The sequence below is a fragment of the Oenanthe melanoleuca genome, chromosome 3, assembly GCF_029582105.1.
Source record: "Oenanthe melanoleuca isolate GR-GAL-2019-014 chromosome 3, OMel1.0, whole genome shotgun sequence".
Lineage (NCBI taxonomy): Eukaryota > Metazoa > Chordata > Aves > Passeriformes > Muscicapidae > Oenanthe > Oenanthe melanoleuca.
In genome coordinates this window covers 68,481,294-68,495,449 of record NC_079336.1, presented here as the reverse complement: position 1 = coordinate 68,495,449, position 14,156 = coordinate 68,481,294, and positions in this window count along the sequence as shown.

The window sequence follows — 14,156 nt, the reverse complement described above, 5'->3', positions numbered from 1 at the left end:
TCTCCCAGGCTGTCCCCATAACAACAAACTCTCTTTTCTAGTCAAGAGAATCAGCAGGAACCTGGCTCCAGTCTCACCAGCCCTGGTAGCAGAATCAAAAAAAAGGAATGTTGAGGAATGATCATTCTGGTTGCTTGCAGCACACGTTTTTCATATGGTTTAGAGTTTTTTCCTAATGGTGCTAATAATAGCATCATGTAAGTCTTCCTTATATTAAGTTTATGTGTAAATTTAATAAAATGAAAAGGAAAAAAAAGAAAGCAAAGCAATAAAAAATAAGACAGCAAGCAATTAGGAAAATAGGAAGAAGAGATATGAACAGAAGTATTTATCTGGGGGCTAGAAAAAAGGGAGATAATTGATAGTCCTCATTTACTAATAAAATAAGATTTCTGATTATGAAACAAGAAACCTCTGGCCATTTTAGTACAGATGTAATTTTCATGGCTAAAAGCATCCTTTTGCTTTTTGTCTCACATTATTTGAGGCTAAAATTTAACAAAATCAGTCAAAAGACTTCTCTAGCCAGTGGGCAAACACCCACCAGATGAGTTTTGCCAGTGACTATGCCAGATGTATTAAGCTTATATGGGACAGACTGGTCCTAATCAGTCACTCAACATCTTTGAGCTTGTCTTTTCCACCTGAGAGAATACAATCAGCCTTTCACTCTCCTCTTACATCACCCCACACTGACTTTTCAGTCACTTACCCACATGGGTAATTTTTTATTTTAATAAATAATAAGGATCAGAATAAGCAAGCATGTAAGGCTTCAATTAAATATTTAAAAGGCCAGTGTTGTGGCTGCAGACTACAAACACTTTCCAAAGTCCTTTAATGACAGTTTTCATTCACAGAAGATAAGCATGAGAAAATATATATGACACCGCCCTAACTGCTAAAGAAAATCTCTGTGTTGGTCTGTCAGTGGCCTTGAGATTTTTATTATTCAAGCTTAAGAAACTGATAGGAAGGCTCCTACAGCAGCATCCTCCCACCCACCCACTTAGCACTTAAACAGTACTAGGTTCTTTGCTGACAAGTGGTAATCTTCCTCTCCCCGTGGCATCTCTGCCAGACCCCATCATTGGAGCACACAGGGGCTTATTTTGCATGGGAAAAAAAAAAAAAAGGATTTTATTAAACTTTTTTTTTCCTGGGCCTCAACCAAGCATGAGATGTGTACCTCAAAGGCAATAGTTATGGAAGAATCTGACAGATAAAAGGAAATTTCCCTCCCCCACATCCCTAGCAGCACTGCTGTACTCTTCAGCACAGAGAGTGCAGCCTGGGCTGAGAGCCTTGTGCTCACCCAGCCCCTGGCACAATCCCCATGGCCCTGGGGGAGTTTTGCCCAGGAATGAAGGAACTCATTCTGGCAGTGTTAGGAGCATCCCCACTGCCTCTAGAGTTTGGTTATGGAGCTGCCTTTCCTGAACAAAATGTCCTGCTGGGAAAGAGCAGGCTGGGAGCAGCTCTCCTGAGGCCATCTGAGCTCTGATGATCATTATGAAGACATCAAATGGAAGCATTTTAGAAATGTGACTGTACCTTAGCAGGAGTGAGCAGCAGGAGCCCTGTGATTCCTGTAAGGATGGCTTTGTGGGTGTTGCCCTGTTTCCTGACACCTCAAATGCAGGGTGCAAATTCCCTGTGATGGGGAATATTTTCAGCTCAAAGTCACAGGCAGCAGCTGTGGTAATACAGACAACAAACCAACAGAAGGAGGAGAGAATAACAGTGATCTTTAACGAGATTTTCTGTGGTTAATTTTTTGTGGTCCAACAAAATTTAGAACAAAAGAGGATGAAAAATCAGAGTCAGGTAGTCCCAGGGCACCTGATGCTACCACAAGCCATTTCAGCTATGTTAACATAATTCTATTGTCAAGCACACCATGGTTAGGCATGTACATATGTAACACTGGGGCTTCCTTTTCCCAGGTTCATTGTTCCATTGACCAATGGCATCAATTCATAGGTTAAGGAGAAAAAGGAGATATTAAGGATTATTAATGATTAGAGGTGGACTAAAGCAAAATTTAAGCTCAAATCCCATTTTTAGCCTGAAGTTCAAATCTTTCTCTCTTCCTGAGTGCCTTGGGTTCTGATAACTGCAGTGAGTAACTGCACACCCTCACTTTTAAGTTTGGGAGGATCCATAGCTCTATGGGTGCTGTGCTCTGGTCTGAAAAGAAATATGCACCCAGGGTTCTAGTGGAGCCTTGTTCTCTGATATAAAATCTATTTGACAATTTTAGACACCAGACACACTTGGGGTTTTTTTAAGTATTGCTCAGCTGTCCCATCAGCAGAGAGGGAGGCTGTAATTTTAAGCAGCAGCTCATCAGATTCCCAGTTATCACCGACCAATTAATCTACTGCAGACCTCTTGCTTCCAGAAAAGGGCTGCCAGTTTTTCTGCCTTTTTGTTATACCTCCCTGAGGAGCAATTTAACCTGACAAAGGATTTTTCAGACCCACCAACATAAGCATCTGCAGTGGAGATATATGAACCAGTAGCCTCAGCTGTATTCCCAAAATGATCTTCAGAGTAAAGGTTTGGGTAGTTTGATTGCATTACACCCTTTGCCTGTCTGCCTTTCTGTACACAAGGCAAGAAGATGAACAAGCAGCATCATCTCTGTTCAACTCTGGAGTCAAAACCAAGGATAACAAAACTTCCCCCAGGACATCCACAGCAGGGCTGTTCATAGGGGAAATCCAGGAGCACAGCACTGCTCTGCTGTGCCATCTGTGATGCTGAGGAAACCCTCCAGTCCTGCCAATGCAGATGTTGTGCTGGAGCAGCAAAAACCCCCACAGCAGCTGGAGCCCAGTGTGGTCCACCTGAGGCAGTGCTAACCTGTGGGCTCCCAGCCCTCCTCCAGCCAGGTTCCCTCTCTGCTCCATGGCAGCCCATTGTCCTGTGCAGCTGCTGCCAGCAGGCCATCCTGTTAAGGATATCCCCAACCTAGTGGTTTGGGATCAGGATGCCCCCCTGAGATCAAGATGCTCCTGCCAGTGCCTTTGGTGTCCTGAAACCCTGCAGCAAGCACATCCTGCTGTCTGAAGGAGAGCAATTCAGGCTCACTGCTCATTGATAATCAGAATGACACGTGTTCACCAGTGTCACGCTGAATGGAGCATGAGGAGCCAACTGCTCCATGCAACCACCCCCTGCCTGCTCTGCCAGCTGGGGGTGCCAGGCACGGTGTGCTGCTGGGCATGGATGCAGGATGAGATCCTGAGGAGGATGCAGAATAAGGAGCTGTTGAGTGGAGACCTCACTTCTGATCACTGGGGAACTTCGTGCTCCATCAGTACCAGAACCTCGAGCACAGATGAAATATTACGTGGTGCAAGAGCCCCTTCATCAAATAAATCAAGGCAAGGAAGCTTGAACAAAGCCCTTTCTGTACTCCTGCCCAGCAGCCTCACTGCTTCACAGGGGGAATGCCACAAACTAAACTTCATGACTGAAGGCTTTTGCTAAAAGATGAATTTCATGCCTTTCCCAGGCTGGCTGTGGACTCATTCGTGGGGCTGTCAGAGAGCTAACCTCTCCCTGTTAATCTGTTCTCAATCTTAATAAGGGTACAACAAAGCAGAAGCACTCTTAGACTTAAAACCAAGAATACATTAAAAGGCAGAGTATAAACTGCCTTTCTGCAGAGGCAGTGAGCATCCAGCACTGATAATGATATTGAAAGTGGGGATTAAGCAGCAAGGCGCTCAGGGAGCCAGCATATGGCAGCCCATTGACCTGTCCCATATGCAGCAGCTATTGTTCCCTCCCCACTGTCCCACAACAGCCTACTCATGCTTTTTTGTGGCATGAGGGCCAGGGCTGAGGCTAGGGTCTGCTAAAACTTGGCATTTACACATGAATTGTGCAACTCTGCTGCACAGAGAGCTAGGGTGACCTGTGCCACTAAGAAGTGTCTCAGTAATGAGGCTCAGCAGAAAAAAAGACCCACAGCAGCATTGGGGAAGTTGCTCTGGTGGAGAGCAGCAATTCCTGGCTTCATGCTTTCTTGGGCAATGTGGGGTGGGGTAGATCTGATTTAACTGCTGAAATGCTGGGGGTTTGGCATGACTGGCAGAAGCTGTAGGAAATTCATTTCCAGACCTGCAGGATTTTTCACTGAGCAGGAGAATACAGAAATCTTCACACTACAAAAAAAAAAAGCAGAGCAGTTTGTGATATGGGCTTGCCCTCAGCTCTGGGAACCAGCCATAGTTGTTTCCTTGGCTCTTGGTTGGATGGTGAGAGGATCAATCCAAGTCATGCATGAGAAGATGGTGGTTGCAAAGTGCAGCAGACCTTGACCCCAGCTCTCACTCATTGTGAGCGAGCACTGACCGAGTCCCACCGTGCTGGGGCACTGCTGCAGTGCCACAGGGGGCTTGGGTTTGGGGCTGGGCCTGACCACAGGGCTCAGCCCCACTCCCCTTCTGCCTCCCCACAGCCAGCAGCCCTCTCCCTTTGCCGCCACAGCTCGTACCCACCACTGATAACACTGTCCGGGGAGTTGCCCCTCTCTCCTGATGGTGCTCTGGGCTGCCCCAGGCAGGGGGTAGAGCTACAGCTGTTTCAGCTGCCCCTTCAAATTACCAGGGCTCCCCACAGCCACCAAATGGCAGGACTTGAGGTGACAGCATCAGAGTAACAAAGCCCAAACACAGATGAACCCCATGAGCAGGCACAAACCTTTCCTCAGAGAGCAATTTCTCCTGCTCAGCTGACTGGTAGGAAGAGACCTCATAGGCAGAACTGGATTGCACTAATCCTCTATGAAAAATACATTAATATATCCCACTGCTTGTAGTTGCTCCTGGCGGCTTTCACGATGCAGGACCACCAAAGGACTCCCAGATTAATTTAAATGATACAGCTACTTTTAAATCCTACAAGCCATTAATCCCAAACATGTTTTTTAGCCAGAACTCTACACATTTATTTGATTTCTATCTAAAGCCATAAACTAAGCCTTTCTCATTGATGAGATTTCAAAATTCTTGATCCAAGCTTGAGCCACTAGGCATTTTAAGAGCTTTTGGATCATGGTTTTTATTTGGAACCACCTTTGGCTGAATTTTTCAGACAGTCTTTCATCACACAGTGGGAGCCCCACTTTCCCCCTAATGCTCTCATGATTGTTAAGTCAAAATTGCTGCAAGTACAAGGTTGTGCACCTCACAGAAAGAAAATATGCTCTCCTGTCATAAGATAATATTAGTCATCATGACCTGAATTATTCTGTGAGCCACTGGATATTAGGATAAACAACTTCCCTGTGCTTGTGGCTAAGCACAGAAGTGGGCTTCCAGGGTGGATGAGCAATCTTCATTTTTATAAATAGTTGAAATTCGACTGGACATTACCCTGGGCAACCTGGTCTCATTGGCCCTGCTTTGAGCAGCTCTATCAGCTGCAGGTTGAATTCCAAGCTGCAAAGGCTTCTTTCCCAGGGGAGACAGAGAGCACAGGGAGGGCACTTGCTTGCACGAAGCTCACACAGCATCACATGCACTACACAAGCCCTGTTGGGGGGCAGAACGTGCTGGCTTGGCCAATACTCACAAGATCATGCAGCTTAAACTGAGGTTTACACATGACCCTTCTGTGCCCAGCCTGCCAGAGCTTTGCCTGCAGTGTACAGTGCTGATATAATTTTCCATGCTGAGGTCAAAGTGCAACAGAAACACGATGGGATTTTCATAGTGAATTCCTGATTAAATTGGCTTAGAAAGTTTTGGAAGAAGTAAGAAGAAGCAATGCAAGAAGATTGCATTTAGCAATCACTGTGAATTTTTCTATTCCATCTGCCTCAAAACTGTCCTCTCACTCTGAGTCACATTTTGTGCCTGCCTAAACCATAATCCCTCACTTTCATTGTCTGACCTGCCTTTCCACACCTCATCTTCTAAAAAGAAATCACACCTGATTAAATCCAAATGAAGTGCCCGTCCTCCAGAGCATTTTGTGAGGTGAAGTGGCAGAGAGAGAGACTGCTCCTTCTTCCCACCATGCTGTGCAGTGCTGGCTGTGGTGCCTGGGTACCACTGAGGATCAGCAGCTGATGCCACAGGAAGGGAGGGGTCTGCACTGCACAAGAGCAGCAGCTGCAGGCAGCAGGAGCCCCCCAGCAACTTGCACAGGGTGAAAGTGAGAACAAGGAAACCTGATAAAACTAGTGGGAAAGAGTCTCAACTTCAAGGAAAGGCAGTCACAAACTGTGGCCGATGAAATTCTCTCCTTCAAATCCTGGAGTTAAAAACAAGGCAAAGGCTGCTTAGGCTCCCCCAGTGCTGCACATCTCGGCTGGGGTGAGTGCAGGGAGCAAAGCCTTTGTGTGATCCATCCATTACACAGTGAATTAAGCCAGAGGCCAGCCTGTCCTGTGAGCACCGAGGACCTGCCAGCACTGAATGGGAGCATTGTGCATCAGCTGCTGCTGTCAGAAACTGCTCTGCAGTCAGCAGCCGGCTGCAGCAGCTCCTTCCTGGCAAGGAGCACTCAGACTGCCCACTGCCTTGGTGGCATGCACACCCTTGTATCTTTGTCCTCCCCTTGCAGGGAGAGCTTTTCACCGAGGTCTGTGCTGCAGGAGGCAGGGATGAAGGAGATTTCTCAATGGGAAAGAGGCAAGAACCCATCAGCAGAACAAGAGCAAGCAGGGCAGGGCCCTTAGAGAATGAGTGTGAAGGCAAGGAAAACAAACCCATGGTACAAATCCAGGCCTTTGGAAGGGTCACATAAAGGTTTGGAAAACAACTGATCCCTTGAAATCTTTTTCTTTAGAAACAGCTGGGCTGAAGCTGTAATGTTTCTTTGGTTTTTGAGTATTGGGACAGCAGATGAACAAGCTTGAGCCTCCAAATCAGTATATTGGAGGTGGACTTGATGAGTAGAAGCTCCATGGTTTTACCCTTCTTTCACCCCAGGTTTTACACTGTGTTAATTCAGATGATTCTTGTCAAGCCTGAAGTGCACCACGAGGAGGACAAGAAGAACCAGGTCCTTGGGGACTGAGTTGATGCAACAGGCTGCACTGAAAGGGAAGAGCACTGCCTGGAAAGAGATTAGTGGGGATCCTTTATTCTTGCTGTAACTCCTTTGAACTAACAGGAGTCACACCACAGATTAGTTTGGATCAGGTTTTTTACTTGACCATCATTAGAAAGGAAAGTTGCTCAGGTTTGAGACACTGCACCAAGACACAAAGACACTGCATCCTTTGTAATGCAAATGTGTTTTCTGCTTCAATAGGCTTCAGAGAATGATGGACAAAAAAACATTGTACAGAGATGTCTGTGGCTTCACTCTTATTCTTCTGTGATGTGCAACTTCAAAAGAAGGCATTTTAATTTGACAGATGGACATTTAATCATAAATAGTAATGTATAGTGGTTCTTAAGTCAAAAGCACATGGCACCTCTGCACCTGTAGCTACTCTCCCTAACAAAGAAAGCCTCCCCTTTTCCAGATCATCCAGCCCATTCCTTTTTCCTTCTCCCTAGAAAACGTGTCTGCCCTTCCAGGCAGATCCAGCCAGCAGAGCCCTGCAAGCTCCTGTCACTGCCTGCATGGCAGGCTGCAGGGTGGTGAGAGATGTGTTTATTGGTGTGGGGTCCACTTCAGCAGCTCTGAAACTGCCCTGAAAACTGCTAGAGCACATCTCGTCTCCTGATTGCTACAGATGGATTAGGAAATGTTACTTTGAGTGTTAGGTGAAAGGCTTGTCCTGAGTGGAAATGCTATGATCTCCGGGCTACAGCTGGTTTTAGCCTGTTTCCCTAAGTAAACAAGGTTTTTAGGATCAGCCTTTGTGAATTCATCTGCCACTATCTATTTCCAATAACTTTTCAACTCACTGGCCAACCATTTTGACAGGACAGTGGAGGTTAAAAAGCTGTCATTTTTCTTCCAAGGTATGAAAATTAACTATGAAGCAATGGAAAAAAATCCTGCCAGTGTTTCCCCAGGTGAAAGGCTGATAAACTGAGCTCTAATAGACATCAGATAATTGTGCTAGGAAGGCTGGAATGGAAAGGATGAAAGAGACTGTAAGGCAGACAACTCCCAACAAGGCAATTACTCCCTGAACCGCTACAATACCTTCCCTTATGACTTGCCTCTACAAGAAATGATTAGCAACAAATTTCATTTCTTCCCACCACAGGCCCAAAAATAGTGGCTAAGTTTTCAAAAGATCACCCATGCTGCCTAAAAAATTGGCCAGAGGCAGCATCCCAGGATCCCACTGGATGCTGCAAACTCTGGAGGGTTCACCCTGTCAAAGGAGTGGAGCTTCACTGAAACTGTGTTGAGAGTTGAGCAACCTAGGGAGCAGAGCTTCCCTGAAACACCCTGGCTGAGCAGTGCAAAACAGCCTGGGGGCACTTGTCCCTGGCCAGCCACAGCACCTCACCATGCTCCTAATGGCCCTGTTGAGATACAGGGTCTGTTGGAATATGAAGTGGGATGGGGATGCTTTAAGGAATTGCAAGATCTGGCTTGTTCTGAAGTCTTGGAGAGATTAATTTTTCTTTAGGAGCACTTGCCTGCTAGTCATGGCCATTCCACAGGGAGAGCAGTGAAAGCCCTGGCCACCCACTCACCAGAGGAAACCTGCTCACCCTACAGAGGAAAAACAAACACACAGTGATGCCAAATACAGGGACCTGCAGACCCATTGTTTCCCACAGCTCTGCTCAGTGTCCCAGCAAAGACATAACTCAGTTTCCTCCCTCTTCAGGGCCTTTATTCCTTCTCTTGCCTCGGCCACCTTGCAGGATATGAGCATCAGAAGGCACACAGGCACTGTCTCAGTGGCAGCACTGGTGGGGGCAGCTCAGCACTGGCCTTAGAGACTTGATGGAAAATGAGAACTCTGTCCTTCCCTTCTATCACACTCCCACATGTTTTCTGTCACTAAAAACTTGAAATGTAGTGTATTTTTCTCTGTTTAAACTGTGGAAAGTTTAAACAGAGCGTCATTACCAGACCATGGGATAGAAAATGTTGTGTCTGGAGTGCAGAGCCCACAAGCCAGTGTTTGCTCATGCCCACCTGCCCAGGGCAGTCTGCTGGGGCTTGTCTTGCACTTGAATAACAGGGCTCCCTGGGGCAGAGCAACTTTCCAAGGTTGTGCTTGGCACAGTGGAGCTGCAGTTGGGATTGGGTGTCACAACAATAATAGAGAATATAGTGATGCTAAATTGAGTTGACACAGACATGGCAAACAGAAGAAGATTGGGACAAAGACAGGGTCTGTGAGTAGCTTTAGGTAAAAAAGGGGGCTATTTCATATCAAGATCTGCCCAGACCTGTACACGTGGGCTCTGCTCCTGTCCTTCCCTTCAGAAGTCATTCAGCTTCTGAGAGTTTCCACAGATGGAACATACACTCTTATAAGGATGAATTTGCAGCCAAATGGTGAGGCCGTGACAACCAGAGAAATTTAGGCTGTAGACTGGGAAGGATGTGTGAGGCCAGCTTCAGCCTAGAGCTGAGATTCATTTTGGAAGGCACTAAAAAACACATGATTTGTGCTTGCAAGAAGCCTTGTTTCTGGTTTTAAAGGATTTAATTCAAGTCTGGGTCATGTTTTCTAGGCAGTCTGGAGATATTCCAGGGGATTCAATTTGTGATATTAGTGCTCACTTAATACTGGGGTATGTGTCCAGCAGACAGGAAGCACCCTGTAACATGTTGGGTCTGTGTTTAGAAACAGACTGAGGAGATTTAGAAATTCTGTGGATTTGCCTGCTTTTGAAGTCGAATCAGCTCGAGCCAAAAAACTTTGAAAGCAATCTGTGAAACCATTTCAGGGCTTTGTATTACTGTCATGGGCTTAAGGGAAGCCCAGGAATAGCTCTTCCTCAAAGTGACAGGCTGCAGGCTTTGGCTCCAAAAAGGTCCTAACCAAGCACGTACACTTCTATAACTGTAGGAGAAATTTGGATTTGCCTCCTGATGGAGATTCAGCTCAACAGGGTCCGGCAATTCTTGTAAACTATTCCTGGGGTGAGATTTGCTACACTGCCTCCCTCTCCTCCTTACCCTGCTGCTGCCCCAAGGGGGAAAACACCATTTAACCTGTTCCCTTGGCAGATGTGAACAACACATTCACAGCAGGAGTGGCAAATTGGTGACAAATAATGGCCTAGATGGAGCACCATGTCCACATGCATGATGCTTCATCACTGCACAGCCATTTGCTCCTCTCACTGCTGATCTGAGCCTCAAACCCTGGCACTATGTGGCTGGAGGGGACACAGGGGCTCTGCTGGACAGGGAGCAATGGGGCTCATGGCAAAGGCAGCCCGAGGGCATGGGGCTGCAGAGGTGGATTTAACTTGTCCTGGTGGTCTTCTGAACTGTGCTCCTCCACTGGAGGACAACAGGGATATTCCTGGACTGGAATGAGGGACCACAAGGAGCTTCCCCAGCTGCACGTGCTGCAGCCCCCATGCTCCTTCTGCCTGGGGACACCACTGTCCTTCAGGTCACCAGCAGGGATGGGGCCTTGCAGCAGCTCTTGCAATGGAACTGAGCCACTTACACTCCATAGGCCCCTCTGGGCTGGACAAAAAAAGGAGGTTCTTTGTTGTCCCCCTTTGTGTTTTGTGCCACAAACCTTGTATTACGTTGCTGCACATTCAGACTTTGTGTTGAGGGTGGTGGAGAGGAGCAGTGACAATGACACAAGAGCAGGAGGGGAGGAGGTGCCCCCAACAACACAGCACACAACGTGGTCCTCATCATCCAGCTCCCTCTCATCTCCCTTTCTCCTTCTCTTTCTCATACACACACAAAGAGGTTAATATTTGGCTTATAAAAAAAAAAAAAAAAAGCAAGCAGAGTAATTTAAAACACACATTTTGCAGCAAACCAGTGTTCAGTGTAAACAAAGCATTAAACTGAAAAGATCCATATGCACTCGTTATCAGTTATTGCATTTTTTTAAAGAAGGAAATCAAATACATTTAAAATAAACCCATAGCATGAAATAAAATAAACTATGGTCTTGGTTAGTTTGGTTTGATTTTTTAATTTAATGAGGAAAAGAGCTCTCTGATAAAGTAATCCTTTCAGAAGGAGAGGCCTGGGCAATGGTGAACATGTCAGCCACATGTTGAGGGAAGATTAAAGCCTAACAAGACTCTCTTTCCCACAGCCTTTGAAGCCTGGCAATATTTCTGTGCTTAGGATAGCCCAGAACATCCTTCTGGACAGAGGCCCCAGACCCTCCACAGCTCTTTGCAGAGAAGCCCTGCAAAAACAACTGACAAGTCCATAACAATTAGTAGTGGAGGAGACCTGGTACAAACTGTGCACAGACAGACCTTAGGGTTTTGATACAACAATTTTTTATTTTTTTTTTATTTTATGAAGGAGCCAATAGCTGCTAACAGCATAAATCCCACCAAGAGTGGGAGGAAGAGATTTACCTTTCAAAGTCTGATCTGACCATTTCTCATTTTAAAAGATCCTTAATGATGTGACTGGCACCAATATGTTACCCACATCTCTTTTATCCAGTGCCACAACATGCTCAGGAGAGAATTGTACATGCAAATTAGTTATCGGCCGTATATAGATAGGAAAATTCTCCACTTTTTTTTACAAACTTATCTTCTATTTAGCATTAGTTCAGGTATTTAATGTCCTGGTATGGACCCTCCTGGTTAGGCCTGAGGAAAAGCAGCCTTGCCACAGAGCAGCTCATTGTCAGGCCAAGGCACCTGCCCTGGCCAATGGAGCAGCTGCAGCCCTCAGCTTCTGCTGCTGGAATGGCATCCAGCAACATCACTGCATCCTGGGGCACTGACTGAGCCAGGCTGCACTGCTGCTCCATTTGCCAGAGCTCCCAACTCGTGGCACACGTTGGCTTTTCAGCAGAAACCAACTGGGGAGCGGGATGGAAAGCACGGCATGGTGTAACCCACAGAGCATCACACTTCTGGGCTCTTTGGGATGGGGCACACCCATCTACTGATGATCAAAGAAATCACTTCTAACCCACTGTTTTGTAGCTCATGTATGTTGGGCAGCAGGAGGAGAAGTGACCCTTCAAACCCAGCAGCAGTAGCCTGGCATCCAAACCCAGCTCCCCATATTTGATTTATGGTTTTGAATTCTGCATTTACAAGTACATAAAGTCCAGGCTGAAATCTCAAAATAAGCTAACTTGCTGTGAGTAGTGGTATTTTTTGCTTTCTGGTGAGAGGCTAAGAGCTGACAAACCATAAAGTTCAGACTCAATTCTTGCCTGCCTTGGAGCTCAGCTGCTTGTATCAGAGCCTTGCACAGGTGTTGCACAGGTCAGCTCATAGCTGAGGTGCAGGGGGTTGCTCTGAGAGCAACCAGGGAAGGCTGAGGGTGCAGTCTAGTACTGCTCTGCCAGAATGGGTCACCTGGGAGTGTTTGTGGCCTGGTGCAGGTCAGAAAGCAATGGGCATATGGAGTATGGAGTTATGGATGTGGGTACATATTTGGGTACAGATACAGACTCAAATACAGAGGCAGTTCTGACACACTAGAAACCAAAAAGGTGGAAAGTCTTTAGGAGACAGAAGGAGTCAGGGTGGAGCAGTTTTGTAACCCAGATGAGCCATCCAGTTCATCACATCACATGAGCCTTTAAATCTTCCTCTTTAATTTTATGAGTACGCAGTCAGAGTCAGTCATGTCAAGTGTTTTGTGGAAAATGGGAACAATGAGGAAGATTGAAAGCAGGGAAGTGGAAGGTTTCAATATTGTCACAGAATTAAATGTTTTGATTTCTCAGGAACAGACTTTTAATGTGACTGCTTTTTAAGGGTTATTATCTCTACTGTAACATGTCATTAACTAAAAGGCAAAAATTGACACAAAATGCTTCAGTCAAACTAAAATGTTTTCGATATTGTCCATGGAGAGCTGTGGGGATTTTTTGTCAGGTTTTTTTTTTTTTTACTTGTCATTCTCCCACCTCATGTAATAAATAAGTGAGAGGGTAATTTCCCCTTGCCCTGGTGACTGTAGGGCTGCCTGGCCTTGTGAGATCTGCATGTTCTTATGGCTCGAGGAAGTGTATGATCCTATCCTGAAAGAAAGTGGTTTCTTATGGAAAGCCTAAGACCCCCATCCTGGATTTTGCATGTGGCTGAAATGGTTGTCCCAACAGATGCTAGCAATTAGCCATGGAGAGGAAGCCTGCCACAGGGCCCAAGGGCTGTGGAAGCCACCCTGGAACTTTGGGGCACATGGACCATGTCAGTGTCCACCACATGATTCTGGATTAGACCTGGAGCAGGGCTGGGGCAGGCAGAGTGTCCCCTCTGACACCCCAAAATAAAATCTGAAAAAGGAGTGCCCAACCAACACCCCCAATTCTTCTCCTCCTCCCCTTCTGAGCCACCCATTGCCCTTGGGGCAGGAGCTGTAACAGGGGACAGTGCATGATTAAAACCCTTCGTGCCTGGGGCTTGAGCATCCCATGCTGCTGAGGGCATTCCCAGACAGGATCTGCCCTGGTTTTCTGGGATGTGAGAGCTCCACAAACCCCAAATGTGGAGCTCTTCCCCAGCCTCCTGCCTTGTCTTCCCTTTTAGAGGGTGAAGGGGGAAAGAGGAGAGGCTGAGCCTCCTGACTTTATTGTTTCAGGCTATTCTGGCAAAACTGGATGTTCTTGTGTCCTTTGAAAAGGGTGTTCTTTGAAACTGGCCTCATATCCAGTTCTGGAAACTGTGGCTTTTTGAAAAATATAAAAGCAAAAGAAGGACACCATTTTTGGGGCAGAGGGAATATTTCCTGGCTTGTATCCCCATGCAATATGCCCAGCTCACAGGCTATTAAAGGAATTCAGATTAGTCTCTCCCCTGGTCAATGGTTATAAAGATGCAAGGAGGGTTTCATCATCCCTATGGGGAGGCAGATCACCCAGCCCAAGGCAGAATTTCACTTGGAAAAGACAGAAATTACCTTCATTCTGTGAAGTTCACCGGGGACCTCATTATTGTTAATTATTTTAAGTGGAAGATGTTGGATACTCTGGTGGTGGGGAAAAGGCATCAAGAGAGAAAGGGAATGAAACACAATAGGCCTGGGAGAGACAGAGATTTCCCAGCAGGGCTATTTGAAGGGATCTGGAAATCCCC